The sequence below is a fragment of the Bidens hawaiensis genome, unplaced genomic scaffold, assembly GCF_021521415.1.
Source record: "Bidens hawaiensis isolate Kalapana, Puna unplaced genomic scaffold, B.hawaiensis_p1.1 tig00032454_1, whole genome shotgun sequence".
Classification (NCBI taxonomy): domain Eukaryota; kingdom Viridiplantae; phylum Streptophyta; class Magnoliopsida; order Asterales; family Asteraceae; genus Bidens; species Bidens hawaiensis.
In genome coordinates this window covers 119,635-136,022 of record NW_027495533.1, presented here as the reverse complement: position 1 = coordinate 136,022, position 16,388 = coordinate 119,635, and the positions used below count along the sequence as shown (strand labels likewise).

Genomic DNA, 16,388 nt, shown 5'->3' with positions numbered 1-16,388 from the left:
TTGATTCTAACAATATATGTATTATTTTAAAGAATGAGTTTGAAATCTGATTTAATATATGACGTGACATATTTATGAATTTTGTGTGTTTAGCCTTGTAATAAAATTGATTCTAGTTCATTTGTAAACACATATGTTAAATATATAAATCCAAAAGCATAATCAATCCACTTTGATATATACAAATAGTACAAAACAAATTGGTAAAGTAAGACATTCACAATCCCATTTACCACAAGCCATTTTCATTTAACAAAAGGTACCATATTTTTGGTACATTTTGTTTATGACATGACAAATGTAACATTAATATTGACAAGTATGAACCTTTAACATATCAAACTTATGTGCATCTTCATAGTCCGGCTGTGTACGGCAGTCCGGTCCCCGGGATCCAAGAACCACCGTCCAAGAAATCGCCAACCGTAAACTTCATTGCGTCGCTTGCACTCGTGATAACATGATACCCCGGCCACTTCACTCGACCGCCTGTACCCGCACCAGGACCCGTGTTCATATATTCACCATAGTATAATGTACTTAGAGCAAAACTACCATCCCACTCGATCCACCCGGCCGAGCTGATTAAACTATCGAGCGAACACTTCATGTACACGATCCTTGAGTATTTTTGCCACGGCCGGCCTAGATAGGTCTTGACCGAGCCCCCTTTAAAATCCGAAGCAGCCATGACACCCGAGTTATGTATTATGATGCCAGTATTTTCATTTGGGTCACTTCGGGCTTGAGCCGTGATTGCGTTCCACTGACTACCTTTTCGCACGTATATGTTGCAACTTTGGAGAACCGCGGCTGCGTTACCAAATATAAAATCTAGTGTCCCGTATTACTTGACAGTTGCGGTAAAATTGGCGTCCGGAGTATACATATAATGTGTCTTGGTAGCCTTTAAAAGTGCACCCGAACACGACTGACATGTCTGACCCGGACCAAAAGGCCACGGCTTGGTGCTTTGAGGTCCAGCCGTGTTCTCAAACGTCATGTCTCTAGCGATGAACCCCGCTCCGGACACTCCTAATTAATGTAACATATAAATTAGACTCATAACATTCATATAATGCAAAAAACTTTATTTGTATTCAAGTTGTGAACCCTTTTAACATATTTTATAAGGTGAACGTGTCAAACCCGATTAACCCGTTTTTATACAACCTATTAAACAGTCTGTCAACCTGGTTAACATGTTTAGATAAATCAGCTACACGGGTCGTGTTAGGGTTGATATATCTGACACAAACAAAATATGGATTGTCTTAAATATACTTGAAAGAAAAAAATCAATTACAATTAGTGTTAAATATGTTTGTTTCTAATATTGTATTTATCTTTATTATATATACATGGTCTTATTTGGTCTTTTTTAAACACATGGAACACTTAATATCACCTATTAAATGACAAGCTAGACATATTAGACATGTATGAGAATGACATTTACTCGTTTAGTTCAAAAAGGCCTAAACTCAAATTTCTTAAATAGGTTAAATTAAAAAAAATGATGACAACTTAACTCACCAAAGGTTGCAGACCCATAAGTTGTCGAACCGTCGTCGTTATTTTTATTGCTCGTAACGATTGTTGAGCCCGCACCATCTCCAACAAACATCAAGTTACGCACCGTTCTCTTGATGTCTACATTTTCCTTGTACACACCCGCTTTCACGTATATGACAAACCTAGAGGTTCCCTTTCTATGATTAGACAGGGCTGCAACGGCCTCAGATATAGTCTTGTAGCTACCTGACCCATCTTGTGCAACCACAAGATCGGCCGAGGGGCCTGAGGCCGTTGCAAGAAGTTTTCGGTCACTTTTAGACAACCATTTTGGGAAATTATTTGTTTCCATAACTTTTCTCCCTTTAATATTTTTAGAACTTGTAAGTAATGGAGTTAAGGCTTTGTTTATAGCAAGAGAGTTGCTAAGGTGTTTTGAAAAGCCACTTAAAGAAGGTTTAAAAGTTTGAAAATGAGAAGACAAGTTAAAGTCACGAAAACCATTTTGGCATGTTTGATAATTGGTAGAGGCTTGACTAAGCCATGTTTGGATATCATGAATATTGGTGGAGCCAGCGAACGGTTTAATTGATAAACCGTGTTGTCATATAGCTCCAAACAGTCAGCCCAAGCTGACTTAGCTCGTGGCTCAAAAGAGGTCAAGTCCATAGCCATAACAAGCTTATGGGCATGTTTGGCTTGAGCCAAAGTGGACATGAGGGTCGCTTTGCGAACATCTAAAGGGGTTTCTATACTAGTCTTTCCAATCAGATAAGTGCACATTTCAGGATAAGGGGCGTGACCGCAAACCGATAACATAGTAGTCGGATTAGCACCATGAACAACAACAACAAAAGGAGTCAACATTAACATGGTGACAAGAATATGATGAAAGGTGATGAGTTTAGCCATATTATGGTAGCTAATAAACATATTATCAAGAAAGGTTTTTGTACTTATGTTATATGAAAATGAGACGAGTGCCTGTTCCTTTATATAGGCTTTAAATTTACACATTGATGCCACGGGATATGAAACCTTTTGTGCTTCCAAGTATCCAATTATTCTTTGGTGAACTTTTTAATTATTTTGAAAGCAAAACTACAAAGTGTCATTTTCATTGATAATTTGATAAGAAAAAGCAATTTATAAATTTCCCAATAATATTTATTCTTAACACGCGTCCTTCTACACAATAGTTACATTCTTCACCACATTTTTGAAACAAGCCCGACCCGCGCGGGAGATCAATGCATTGTGCAAGTGACTCGTGTTGCTACGCTAGGGCCAACAAATTAATGAATCTGATGTACAGTGTTTCAAAAATCATGACTAGGTCATGATTAATCGCTAGTCCCCATTTCATTGATTAATTTTAGGTTAATCAGTCAATGGTCAAATCTGGCCAAAAATCAAGATTAATCGGCCTTAATTTTCTTTTTCTGATGAGATTCTGGTCAAAATCAACGGTTTTTGACGAGATTTCAACCAATTTCCAGCTAAAATGTGTTTGTGTATGTATAAAACTAAACATTACATATAAAAATATGTGTATGTGTGTATAAAACTGAAATTATACATTAAAGTATAATTCAATTAATCCATAGTTTCCACCTCGTAGCCCGACTAGCGCTTTTTAGAACACTGACTACAACACAAGGTGTGAAACAATTTCGTAATTAAAAAAAAAGTCAAATAATATCTTTATAATATTTTGTCAAACTAGTTATATGTCAATTTTAACGATATACTTTTTTTTCAATAATATCTTAAGTTTGTAATACAATAATAGTTAGATTATTAATTAATAATTATTATATTTGTCAATATAAAGTGAGATTTTGAGCGTACACCTATACTAACAGGCATTGGGTGATTATTGCATACTTTTTCTTGGTCAATATCCTATCACGCAACATGCCAAGTCTCCATGTCAACATCTCTTTATAGGTCCATTTTCATGTAGGGATGAACATTTTGTTCAAAATACTTGTATTTGTATCCGTACCGTATCCGTACACGTATTCGTATTCGTACCGATTTAGCCTATTCGGTACGGGTATTGGTACTCATTTTTGTTGAATTTTGGTACGGGTACAATCGGGTACATATACGAGTACATTTGGTAATTTGTACATGTTTGGATTATATAAAGGTTTAATTGGGATTCTTCATATTTAATATATAAAATAAATTTTCCAACCATGTTATTATTGAACAAGTACCAAACGTTTCTTCAAAATTAAATAATATGACATCCAAGACTCGAACCAACAAACAAATCACTTAAAGTCGGTGACCAAATTAGGGTTCTTCAGTACTATCTTATAATTAAATCGACAGCCAATTTGGTACCCGCCGCGTACATGTGCAAGTATCGATGCCCGGACTAATTCAAGTTGTTTGTTACTCGTACTGGTACCGGTTTCAAAATCGTCGGAAATTTGGAAATCAAAAACCAAAGTGGTACAAAGACAGGTATTGTACCGAAATACCCGTACCTGTATCATACCGAAAAATTTGGTACAAGTATTGATACATGTTTTTATTGATTTTTGGTACGGGTATAGATACGTGTACTATCCCACGCTCATCCCTATTTTCAAGACACCAAGTTAACAAAAATATATATGGTTTCCTCTTTGTTCTGTCACATATACGAGTGTAGGTAAACATATCTAACTACTAGATTATACATCTACAAGTATAAAATATCATGTGTATTTAACGTCTAATGGATGCAACAATCTTGATAATCAATTAGCGACTCTCCATTCGAGATGTCCATGAGTTGAGGTGAAAGATAAAGGCGGAATACCCGTTAGGGTTTTTGCGTCTGTGAGATTTTTACCTGCAAAATCTGACGTGGAGGTTCACGGCCTCAAAAGTTCATCGAATAAAGTAATAGTTAGGTTGTCTTTGACACAACACAACAAAAAATGGCTACACATACTATTTGTGCAATAGCTAGAAAACGGATAAATTAAACATGGACTAATGTATTTGACAAGCTACCGAATTGCCCATAAAGTGGTTTTTATGTTAGGATGTTACGATCATGAGGTCTTCCTGCAGCCGAAATATTTCTGCTTACTCGTTAAGTTTGTTCCTAGCTAAAACAAAAGATCGGTATGCCTAACTAAACAAGCTTGTTTAAGAATAAATTACTTAAATTAGCTAACGATTTATTTGATAAAATGGGAAGATATGATATACATGCGCACTTACATTATTATTACCTACATATGATGATGAAATAAAAATGATATACACTTACATACAAAAGATGAGCTAACATTTGTCCCTCAATCATTTTTTTTGTTTTTTTCATTTTTAACTTTGAGAGTAATGTAAATTGAATCAATATTTATCTTCTATCCTTAATGAATGACAATTTTAAATATAATTCGATTTTTTATGTTCTTTTTTTTCTCACCTAGGAACGAAGACTTATTTTACATGGTGCGGTTTTGACATGCGTTCATAAATTGTGATGTTATACCCGTTAGGGATGAGATCGGGACCGTACCGGTACCGACGGGTTTCGGTCTTGAAAATCCCGGTCCCAAAATTTGCGAATTCTTGGTACCGGTACCGAAATATTCGATTCGGTACCGGGATTGAAGGTAAAAATTCGGGAAATACCGATCCCGTACCGTACCGTACCGTTATTGATACCGATTCGGATTCGGTATTGACGGTACCAAACCGATATCGATTTCGGTACCGGTGCCAGTACCGATTTTGCTCATCCCTAATACCCGTTATATAGTGTTGTTTTGTAGTCAGGTTTGGAGTAATGTTCTTGTTACACGAATCATTTTTTGGTTTGAATTTGGCCATTAGGCCTATTATCCATTATTGTTTTTTTTTCTTTTCAGAAATAGGTTTAATTTTTAAGATGTAGCAATACTATAAAAGGTGGCTTATTTAACGAAAGTTTCAGACGCAAAAAAAAAGTGAAAACTCTTATACAATTCTGACCAATTTCCAATGAAAAAAACATTAAATTTTTAACAAGATAGCGAAGAAAAACTACACTCTATAAAAAAACACGTTGCAACGCTTCGACGAATTCTGACAATTTATATAATAATTTCCTCGTAAATGTTTAGGAAGCAATTAGTTTGCTATTTTTTGTAATAATTGTTAAAACATGAATATTGTTTTAAGGAGTTTGAGAAAAAAATAGAAATATTTTTAGTTGGAATTAGTTAAGAGAAAATTACATGAGGGCTTGTCTAACAGCTACATAAGACTTAATTTGGGCTTGACAGGCAAGTAACATGCAAAAATTGGCCTTGCAATTAAAAAAATATTCAAGACCTTTAATGAACATACTTACAAGTATAAACAAACGCACATTATATATACGAATGTAAATGAGCATATTATCGAATTTTCACGAACACAACTAATTGATTGAGCGAGCATTATCTTTGTTCGTGTTTGTTCACTTAGTTAAATTCGACAAACCTTCGGTTCATTTACAGCCTTAAGCACACAGTAGCGCTTTGAAAACAGTGTGGTGGTCGCTTTAAGCTGATGTTAGCCTACTAACTATATGCCCTGATCGTATCATAGTTTGAAACCGTAAGTCCTTGTCTATAGACAACCAGTCACCCACCTTTGTCCTTCCATTTAGACCGGTGTTCTTCATTCACGTCTTTCTCACGAATTTTTAATGTTTTTATAACAAAATGGGATAGTGAACCGTCCATCTTAATGATTCACTAATCCGAAAATTAATAACCGAATAAACCATAATGCTAGATAGGGAATATAAACTTGAATCTTAGATTTAGGGGCTATTTAGTTCAATAATATATGACTCAATTAGACGAAAACAAACCCCTTACATAAGCCCAATTCTCAAGTAGGCCTATTACACATTTTTCTTTAGTCTATTAGAAAAGCCTTTGGCCCATAAAATACAAATTAGATCAAAACTGTACATTAGGTTAAAAGGATGTCATATCTTTCATTTTCATGAAGAAGCCGTCTCTACCTGCTCATTTTCAGCACCATGGCTCTTTTTTCTAGTACAGTGATTGTTGTTGGATCCAAAGGTATTAATGATGAAAAGGGATTTGGAGATGTCTGATCTGTTAAGGTGTACAAAGCTTTAAGCTTTTAGATTACGTCTAACTTACAAGTGGACTAGACTACCTTCATAATATTAGGTATACACACGTCACTTTTGTTGCTCTTGTAGTTTTTTTTACTATCATACAATTTACATGGTCGGTTATCAAAAACATATTAGGCTAAGGGTAATGGTAGGGATGGTAATGGGTCGGGTTTGGGTTGGGTTTCGGTATTCCCAAACCCATACCCGGTTATGAAAGTTTGTTCCAAACCCGTCCCAAGCCTATTGGGTATTAATCGGGTAATTACCCGTCGGGTTTCGGGTTTTCATATCGGGTTTTGATAAAATACTCGTCGGGTATACCCGGCTCAAAACATGCTTGGTTTCTACCAGGTTTTGACAAAATATAGGTAATATATTACAAAAATTGTTACCATAAAGAGTCTCAAATAATTGACAAAAACAAGTTTTGACAAATAATATATTTGGAATATATTATGTGAATAATATGATAAGTTATACCGGGTACATCGGGTATATAATCAGGTAAATGGGTTTATGTTTTCGGGTATATTAGAAATCACAAACCCGTGAAAATTTTTAAAAGTAATCCCAAAACCTAATGGGTCGGGTAACACCCCCTAATATAAGCCAAAATTGATCTCTCAAATAGCCTAAAACCCTAATTTGCAGGATTTAAGGAAATTCACAATCACAATACGTCGATTGTAATCAAAATCGAAACTTTCTAAAGGTAATCCACTAAATCCTATTTCTTAACTTGTAATTTTTTGCAATTTCTTCATATTTAGGTTCTTGAATTAAAGATTTGTTCATTTTCTTTTGTTTATCAAATAAACAAACTTCCCGCTTCTGAACATTAGGTACATTTACATGTCTAAAAGCAATAAACAACGTACATACCTCGTGTAGCAGTTTGTTTGTCATGTGAAAAAGTAATTGCCTACAAATACCAAAAACACCATCATTACAAAACGTATGATTAACATGATCATCTTTACTATTCAACTAGTTAATCATGTTTGTGAATCGGATTGCCAAAGGTGAAGCTTAAAATACGAATAAAGCCAAAACTAGATATAAAACAATGTAAATAAAAAAATGGTTAGCTCAAAACACCTTTCTTAGATGGAGTACTTGCAAAATCTTCAACTCGGTTTTTTCAAGAAATCTTTTATTACTTTTGTTCTTCTGTTGTAGCTGACGTTCGTGAGCTTCTCGCCGTGCAATCGCCTCAAACGCAAGATTGGTTGTCATTGCAGCATATGAATATATTTAGTATATATCTAAATACAACAACACTACAAAGTCAAATCATATTGTTCTAACAATAACTTAATTCATATAGCATCAAAGTGGTTTGCTTGGATATTGGATAAAGATAGTATTTTTGCAGTGAATACAGTTGAATTTTAAACAATAACCATATACAACTCTGTTAGCAAAAATCCTAAATATGATTATTGAAAGTTTAATTCAAGATCCTAAATATGAAGAAATTGCAAAAAGTTACAACTCAAGAAATAGGATTTAGTGGATTACCTTCAGAAAGTTTCAATTTTGATTACAATCGACGTATTGTGAATTTCCATAGTTCCTGCAAATTAGGGTTTTAGGTTATTTGAGAGATCAATTTTGGCTTAGATTAGGGGTGTTAACATACCCATTGGGGTTTGGGATTAGTTTTAAAATTTTTCCCGAGTTTGGGATTTTTAATATACCCGATTACCTGATAACATAAACCCATTTACCTGATTATACACCCGGTATAACTTAATATATTATATACATACTATATTCCAAATATATTATTTGTTGAAACTTGTTTTCGTCAATTATTTGATACATTTCATCTTTATGGTAACCATCTTTGAAATAAATTACTTATGTTTTGTCAAAACCTGGTAGAAACAAGCGTGTCAAAACCCGATATGAAAACCCGAAACCCGACGGGTAATTACTCGATTAAAACCTGACGGGTTTGAGATAGAATTTCATAACCGGGTATGGGTTTGGGAATACCCAAACCCGACCCATGTTCTTTCGTTTAGGATTTTTGCTAACAGTGTTTGTAAATGGTTATTGTTTAAAATTCAACCGTATTCATTGCAAAAATACTATCTTTATCCAACATCCAAGCAACCCCTTTGATGCTATATGAATTAAGTTATTGTTGGAACAATATGATTTGATTTTGTAATGTTGTATGTAGATATATATTAAATATATTCATATGCCGCAATGACAACCAATCTTGCGTTTGAGGCGATTGCACGGCGAGAAGCTCACGAGCTTCAGCTACAACAGACGAATAAAATATTTCTTGAAAAAATCGAGCTGAAAACTTTGCAAGTACTCCATCTAAGAAAGGTGTTTTGAGCTAACCTTATTTTATTTACATTGCTTTATATCTAGTTTTGGCTTTATTCGTATTTTAAGCTTCACCTTTGACAATGTGATGAACAAACATGATTAACTGGTTGAATAATAAAGATGATCGTGTTAATCAAACGTTTTGTAATGATGGTGTTTTTGGTATTTGTAGGCAAATACTCTTTCATAGGATGGATCCATGATCCTTTATTATTTGAGGATAAAGGATCCCAGAGCACGATTTCTTTATCTTTTGTTATCTTCCCAACTTCCTGTTCTCCTATTGCTGGCACGAGAATGTGAATTATTGGGATTTTCAAATCCTCAGGAATCTTCAGAGATGAGGCTAAGTTTGCTAAGGCATCTGCCCCAGCGTTTTCTTCCCTCGGTACCTGTGTAATACTAAATATTTCGAAGGATTTCGACAATTCCTTCACAACATATAAATATTTTATTAGTTTCTTGCCCTTAACAGCGTACGAGCCGTTAAAGTGGTTAGTTATCAATAAAGAATCTACATAAACTTGAAGATACCTGATCCTCATGCTTTTAGCTAATTGCAAACCTGCGATTAAAGCTTCGTACTCTGCTTCATTGTTTGTTGTCTGGAACTCACAAGCTATAGACTGGGGAAATATGTCCCCCTGTGGCGATTTCAGTAGGATCCCTAATCCTGTTCCTCTCACATTGGATGCTCCATCAGTGAAGAGTATCCAAGGATCCTTGGTCTTTTCTAGTTGTTGTACTTCCAAGTCAGCTTCTTTTTGTAGATCACTAGTGAAATCAGCCACAAAGTCCGCTAATGCTTGAGACTTGATCGCTGTTCTTGGCTCGTATTGAATATCATATGCACTTAACTTTACGGCCCACTTAGCCATTCTACCTGACAACTCTGGTTTTCTAAGAACATTCTTTACAGGATAGTTCTCAAAATAATAGGGTGAGTTTCAAAATAATGCCTCAGTTTAGTAGAAACCATAATAAGTGCAAGAATCAGTTTTTCTAAATGAGAATATCTGGACTCCGCATCTAGAAGACTTTTACTTACATAGTAGACGGGATGTTGTTCACCTTCATGATCCTTTACTAAGACGGCACTCATTGCATTTCCTGAGACAACAAGATATAAATACAAGGATTCTCCATCCACAGGCTTCATTAGAGCTGGAGCTGAGGATAAGTAATCCTTCAGTGCAGTAAGCGCAGCTTCATGCTTTGCAGTCCACTCAAATTTCTTGTTCTTTCTAAGGATATCATAGAAGTCCAGGATCCTGAAGAGGTTCCTCAAAAAGCTACTCCGCCCCCACCAGATGCTCAAGTAATCAACTTCATCTTAGGTGGCTCGGATATATGTGGTATTTCCTTCTCCGCAGCTAAGAGACTGGCCATAGAAACCAAATTGGATAATGGGGAACGACCAGTCATCTCCACTACTTTAACAACTGATAAAAGAATCTTCTTTGATGAAGAAGATAAAACCAGCATCCAGGATCCTCACCACAACGGTTTGATTGTAACTTTATTTATAGCTAACCATTATGTTCGCAGGATCCTAGTTGACGGTGGAAGCTCGGTCAACATTATCCAGCATGATGTCCTTAAGAAGATGAATATACCAGATTCGGAGATCATCCCTAGAACATCAGTGCTAGTCGGTTTCCGTGGAGAAACCAAGAAAAGATTGGGGGACATCAACCTCCCAATTTACATTGAAGGTGTAAATTCTTATAAAAAATTTTGTGTTATAGATAACCTTTCTTGTTGCAATGTTATTTTAGGCAGGCCTTGGATACATGGAATGAAGGCTGTAGCCTCTACTTACCATCAGTGCATCAAACTACCAACTCCTTGGGGAGTAGGAAGGATAGATGGTGACCAAGTGGAGGCCAAGAATTATTATTCTTCATCCATGAAGCCAACAACTAAACAGACGATAGCATAGCAATTACAGCGAAATCATAGGAATTTACTGGAAGCTCGAAAGTAGGACCTAAAAGAAGTATCCTTAGATCCCGAGGATCCAGATGTGAAAGTTTTCCTAGGATCCAGTATCCCAAATGAGATCGAGGAGGATATAGTATCCTTCCTAAAGCGACGAAAATCTACATTTGCCTTCAAACATTCAGAAATGACAGGTATTTCAAAGGAGGTAATTACTCATAAATTAGGCCTTGATTTATCTATTAAACCCGTCCATCAGAAGCGAAGGAAATTCGCTCCTGAGAGGAACGCGATCATACAAGAGGAAGTTGAAAAACTTCTTAAGGCCGGTATGATCAGAGAGGTTAAGTATCCTCGATGGCTAGCTAATGTGTGTCGATTTTACTGATTTAAATAAGGCATGCCCCAAGGATCCTTTCCCGTTACCACATATAGATTCCATGGTGGATGCAACGACAGGACATGAAATGCTTACCTTTATGGATGCTTCCTCTGGATTTCAACAAATTCAGATGGAACCATCTGATCAAGAGGATACAGCATTCATCCGGGTTAAGATTTTATGAATGGTGAAGTCCGGGTTAAGATTTTTGGTAAATGCAAGTAAGTTTAATAAATAGTATCTTTTAACTATTTGTTGATTGTCTGTTATTTTGAAAGTTTGTCTGATATAGCTTAAGTCTCATTGAAAGTTTTAATAAATAATATTCTTTAGTAAAAAGTTTTTAGGATAAAATATCCTTGCAAAAATAAACCAGGATCTTAAATCCATATAAAAATAGATTGAGAATAATGAATCCTTATATCTATGAAGATATAAACTGAAATCAAATAAGTGTAAACCGATAAACAGAATTCATACCGTAAGGTCTGGTTAGACCTAAGTTACCATAAGTATTGATCCTTTTGCAATCCTTATAAAACTGAATTAAAGGATTCTGAATCCATAAGTATTGATCCTTTGGTGATCCTCAGAATCTAATTTATGATACCTGATGCAAATAATTTATGATATTATCTGGGATTTAAACCCAATAAACCGGGGACAAGCCCATAAAATAAACTGGGGACAAGCCCGTGCAACTGGGGACAAGCCCGTTTAATTTGGGGACATGCCCGTGTAATCTGGGGACAAGCCCGTGAACTGGTGTTAAACTGGGGACAAGCCCAAACTGGGGACTGGCCCAATATACGGATGTTAACTGGGGACTCGCCCAAACCGGGATTTAGCCCAAACGTGAGATAACGTGAAAACGTTATAAACCTTAGCTAACATGAAAATGTTAGAAACCTTTGTCTTGAGATAACGTGAAAACGTTATAAACCGGTGGTATGGTACGTCTACCATAAATCGTAGGATCCTCCATATAGTCGAAGATAACGAAATTGTCAGCCATTAAGCGTGTACTGGTCCCGCTGCCCCGGACTATACGTTGGATAGCGTGCGCTCCAGGCGAGAGTGTAGAAACTCTAATTTATAAGAAAGGTGAAAACCTTTAAACCTTGGAGGATATGACCATCGGGGGTCATATCCAACCGTGGGCTAGGCCAAGGAAAATAACAATGTACCTTAAGCGTGAGGGAGAGGTGGCTAACCTCTTAGACATTGAATCTCTTTTTGAAATCTGCATTGTTACTTAAAAACTTGGAAAAGATAAATGTTAAGAATACATTATCCTTAAAATAACAAGAATATGAAATGAATAAGTGATCAGATAGATATTACCAATTTTAGGATCCTTGATCCTAGATGGATGCTTGATTTTCGAAGGATACTAAATTCTGACTAGAAAAAATACTTCTTGAGATGGATAGCATTCCATGCTTTTGGTAACCTGTTGCCTTCCATTGTGAGCAAATGATATGCCCCCTTCCCTACTTCCGACTCGATCAGATAAGGACCTTCCCACTTGGGTGCTAGTTTCCCATCTGCCGGATTGGTTATGTTTTGGAAGGCTTTTCTCAATACCAAATCTCCTTCTTGAAATCTTCTGATCCTTATATTTTTGTTGTATGCCCCATATACCCTTTGTTGATATGCTGCCATTCTGATCTTAGCTAGGTCTCTGAGCTCATCAACAGTATCTAGATCTTGGAGAAGGATTTCATTATTGGCCTCAGGATCACGGATGCTTTTTCTAGCAGTAAGAACCACTATTTCTGTAAGGATTACAACTTCTGATCCAAACACCAATGAGAATTGACCTGTTGCATTTTTAGGTGTTGTTCTATCGGCCCAAAGAACATAAGGAAGTTCCTCAGCCCACTTGCCTTTCTTGATCCTAGCTTATAATATTTCTTTTAATAAAGGATATAACTTCCCTTTCTCGGACTTGTACGAATGCTTCTGCTTCAATCCATTTAGAGAAGTAGTCTGTCATAGCAAGCATAAAGACATTTCCGCCTGGTGCCTTTGGTAGCTTGCCTACAATATCCATTCCCCATTTCATGAAAGGCCATGATGAGGATATAGGATAAATATGTTCTTCTGGTTGATGTAGGATGTTTCCATGCCTTTGGCAAGCATCACATTTCCTTGAGTATTCCATGGCATATCTCTTCATTGTTGGCCAGAAGTATCCTGTTCTTAGAATCCTAGAAAACAGAGCTCTACCTCCAGTGTGATTACCACAATCACCTTCGTGAAAATCTTTGAGCACCTCTTGAACTTCAGGATCCTCGATGCACCTCAAGTATGGACCTGCAAGAGATTTCATATACAACACATCATGTAATAAAATGTATTGTGATACCTTAAGTTTGAAAGACTTCGGATTCTCCGTGACTGGAATTTCTCCATCTTGAATGTATTTTTTGATTGGGAGGATCCAGGATCCTTGGTTGTTTGAGGATGATGGATCCCAAAGTACGATTTTTTTGTCAGTTGTTATCTCTCCAACTTCTTGTTCTCCTATTGCTGGCGAGAGTATATGAATGATTGGGATCTTCGTCTCTTCTGGAATCTTCAAAGATGAGGCTAAATTTGCCAAGGCATCTGCCCCAGCATTCTCTTCCCTTGGTACCTGTACAATGCTAAACATTTCGAAGGATTTTGCTAATTCCTTCACAATATCTAGATATTTGATTAGTTTTTCTCCTTTAACAGCATATGAGCCATTAAAGTGGTTAGCAATCAATAATGAATCTATATATACTTGAAGATACCTGATCCTCATGCACTTAGCTAATTGCAAACCTGCGATCAGAGCTTCATACTCTGCCTCATTATTCGTTGCTTGGAACTCACAGGCTATAGACTGGGGTAATATGTCCCCATGTGGCGATTTCAGTAGAATACCTAATCCTGTTCCTCTTACGTTGGAAGCTTCATCAGTGAAGAGTATCCAAGGATCCTTGCTCTCTTCTAGTTGTTGAACCTCCAAATCAGCTTCTTTCTGCATGTCGCTACTGAAATTAGCCACAAAGTCTGTGAGTGCTTGTATGACTTGATGGCTGTTCTAGGCTCATACTGAGTATCGTATGAACTTAGTTTCACAGCCCACTTGGCCATCCTTCCTGACAATTCTGGCTTTCTAAGAACATTCTTAACAGGATAGTTAGTTCTCAAAATAATAGTATGTGTTTCAAAGTAATGTCTCAATTTAGTAGAAGCCATAATAAGTGCAAGAATTAATTTTTCTAAATGAGAATACCTGGCTTCTGCATCTAAAAGACTTTTACTTACATAATAAACGGGATGTTGTTCACCTTCATGATCCTTCACAAGGACAACACTTACAGCGTTTCCTGAGACAACTAGGTATAGGTATAAGGATTCTCCATCCACAGGCTTCATCAGAGCTGGAGCTGAGGATAAGTAATCCTTCAAGGCTTTGAGTGCAGCCTCATGCTTTTCCGTCTACTCGAACTTCGTATTCTTTCTCAGAATGTCATAGAAGTCTTTGCACTTCTCAGAGGATCTTGAGATGAACCTGTTGAGAGCGGCTATCCTTCCGGTGAGCCTTTGGACATCCTTAGCGTTTGCATGAGACTTCAAATTAAGGATGGCTTTGATCTGCTCGAGGCTTGCTTCAATTCCTCTTTTAGTCACCATATATCCCAGAAATTTTCCAGCCTTAACACCAAAATGGCATTTTGATGGATTCAATTTCATGTTATATTGGTCAAGGATATTGAATGCTTCTTCGAGGTCTTTAAGGTGATCCTCAGCATTCTTTGACTTTACCACCATGTCATCAATGTATACTTCCATAGTCTTGCCTAGCTGATCCTTGAACATCATGTTGACTAGTGTTTGATATGTTGCCCCTGTCATGTCTGAAGGCAAATGTAGATTTTCGGCGCTTTAGGAAGGATACTATATCCTCCTCGATTTCATTTGGGATACTGGATCCTAGGAAAACTTTCACATATGGATCCTCGGGATCTAAGGATACTTCTTTTAGGTCCTGCTCTCGAGCTTCCAGTACATTCCTAGGATTTTGCTGTAATTGCTATGCTATCATCTGTTTAGTTGTCGGCTTCATGGATGAAGAATAATAATTCTTGGCCTCCACTTGGTCACCATCTATCCTTACTACTCCCCAAGGAGTTGGTAGTTTGATGCACTGATGGTAAGTAGAGGCTACAACATTCATTCCATGTATCCAAGGCCTGCCTAAAATAACATTGCAACAAGAAATGTTATCTATAACACAAAATTTTTTATAAGAATTTAACCCTTCAATGTAAATTAGGAGGTTGATGTCCCCCAATGTCTTCTTAGTTTCTCCACTGAAACCGACTAGTACTGATGTTCTAGGGATGATCTCCGAATCTGGTATGTTCATCGTCTTAAGGACATCATGCTGGATGATGTTGACCGAGCTCCCACCGTCAACTAGGATCCTGCGTACATAATGGTTAGCGATAAATAAAGTAATAATCAAACCTTCATGGTGAGGATCCTGGATATTTAGTTTATCTTCCTCATCGAAGAAGATCCTTTTATCTGTTGTCAAAGTGGTAGATACTATTGGTCGTTCTCCGTTATCCAACTTGATTTCTTTAGCGAGCCTCTTTGCTGCCGAGAAGGAAGTTCCACATATGTCTGGTCCTCCAGAGATGTAATTGACCATTCGCACATCCATTTCATCCTAGTGAGGATCCTGGATACTTGAATCGAACAAGACTCTCTGATCAGTTATTCGAGTAGTGTGGATGAGCGGCCTTCTTTCATCGTCCAACTTGAAGTCTTCCATAGGTTCTACTTCTGCAGAACAATAGGTTTGAAATATGTTATAATCTCTGGTGACGAAGTTGATTACATGAGCATCTTATGGTGGTGGTGTCGCTTTCTGTGGAAGGTCTTCAGGATCTTGGATCTTGGATTTCTTCCTTCTCAAGAGTTCTTTAAAGTGACCATTGCTCAAGAGGTATCCAATTTCCCTTCTTAAGTTGATGCACTCGTCTGTCATGTGGCCAAAATCTTCGTGAAAAGCACACCACT

The 16,388-nt window shown here is 36.8% G+C and overlaps 1 pseudogene across 1 annotated transcript; it reads right to left on the bottom strand.

The window, feature by feature from the left end:
• Positions 1 to 245: 245 nt before the first annotated feature.
• LOC143583555 (pectinesterase-like) lies at positions 246 to 2,538 on the bottom strand (annotated as a pseudogene). Its single transcript, XR_013144193.1, has 2 exons — positions 1,537 to 2,538; positions 246 to 1,035 (listed from the first exon to the last, which is right to left on the bottom strand). The product of XR_013144193.1 is annotated as a pectinesterase-like (transcript).
• Positions 2,539 to 16,388: the final 13,850 nt, after the last annotated feature.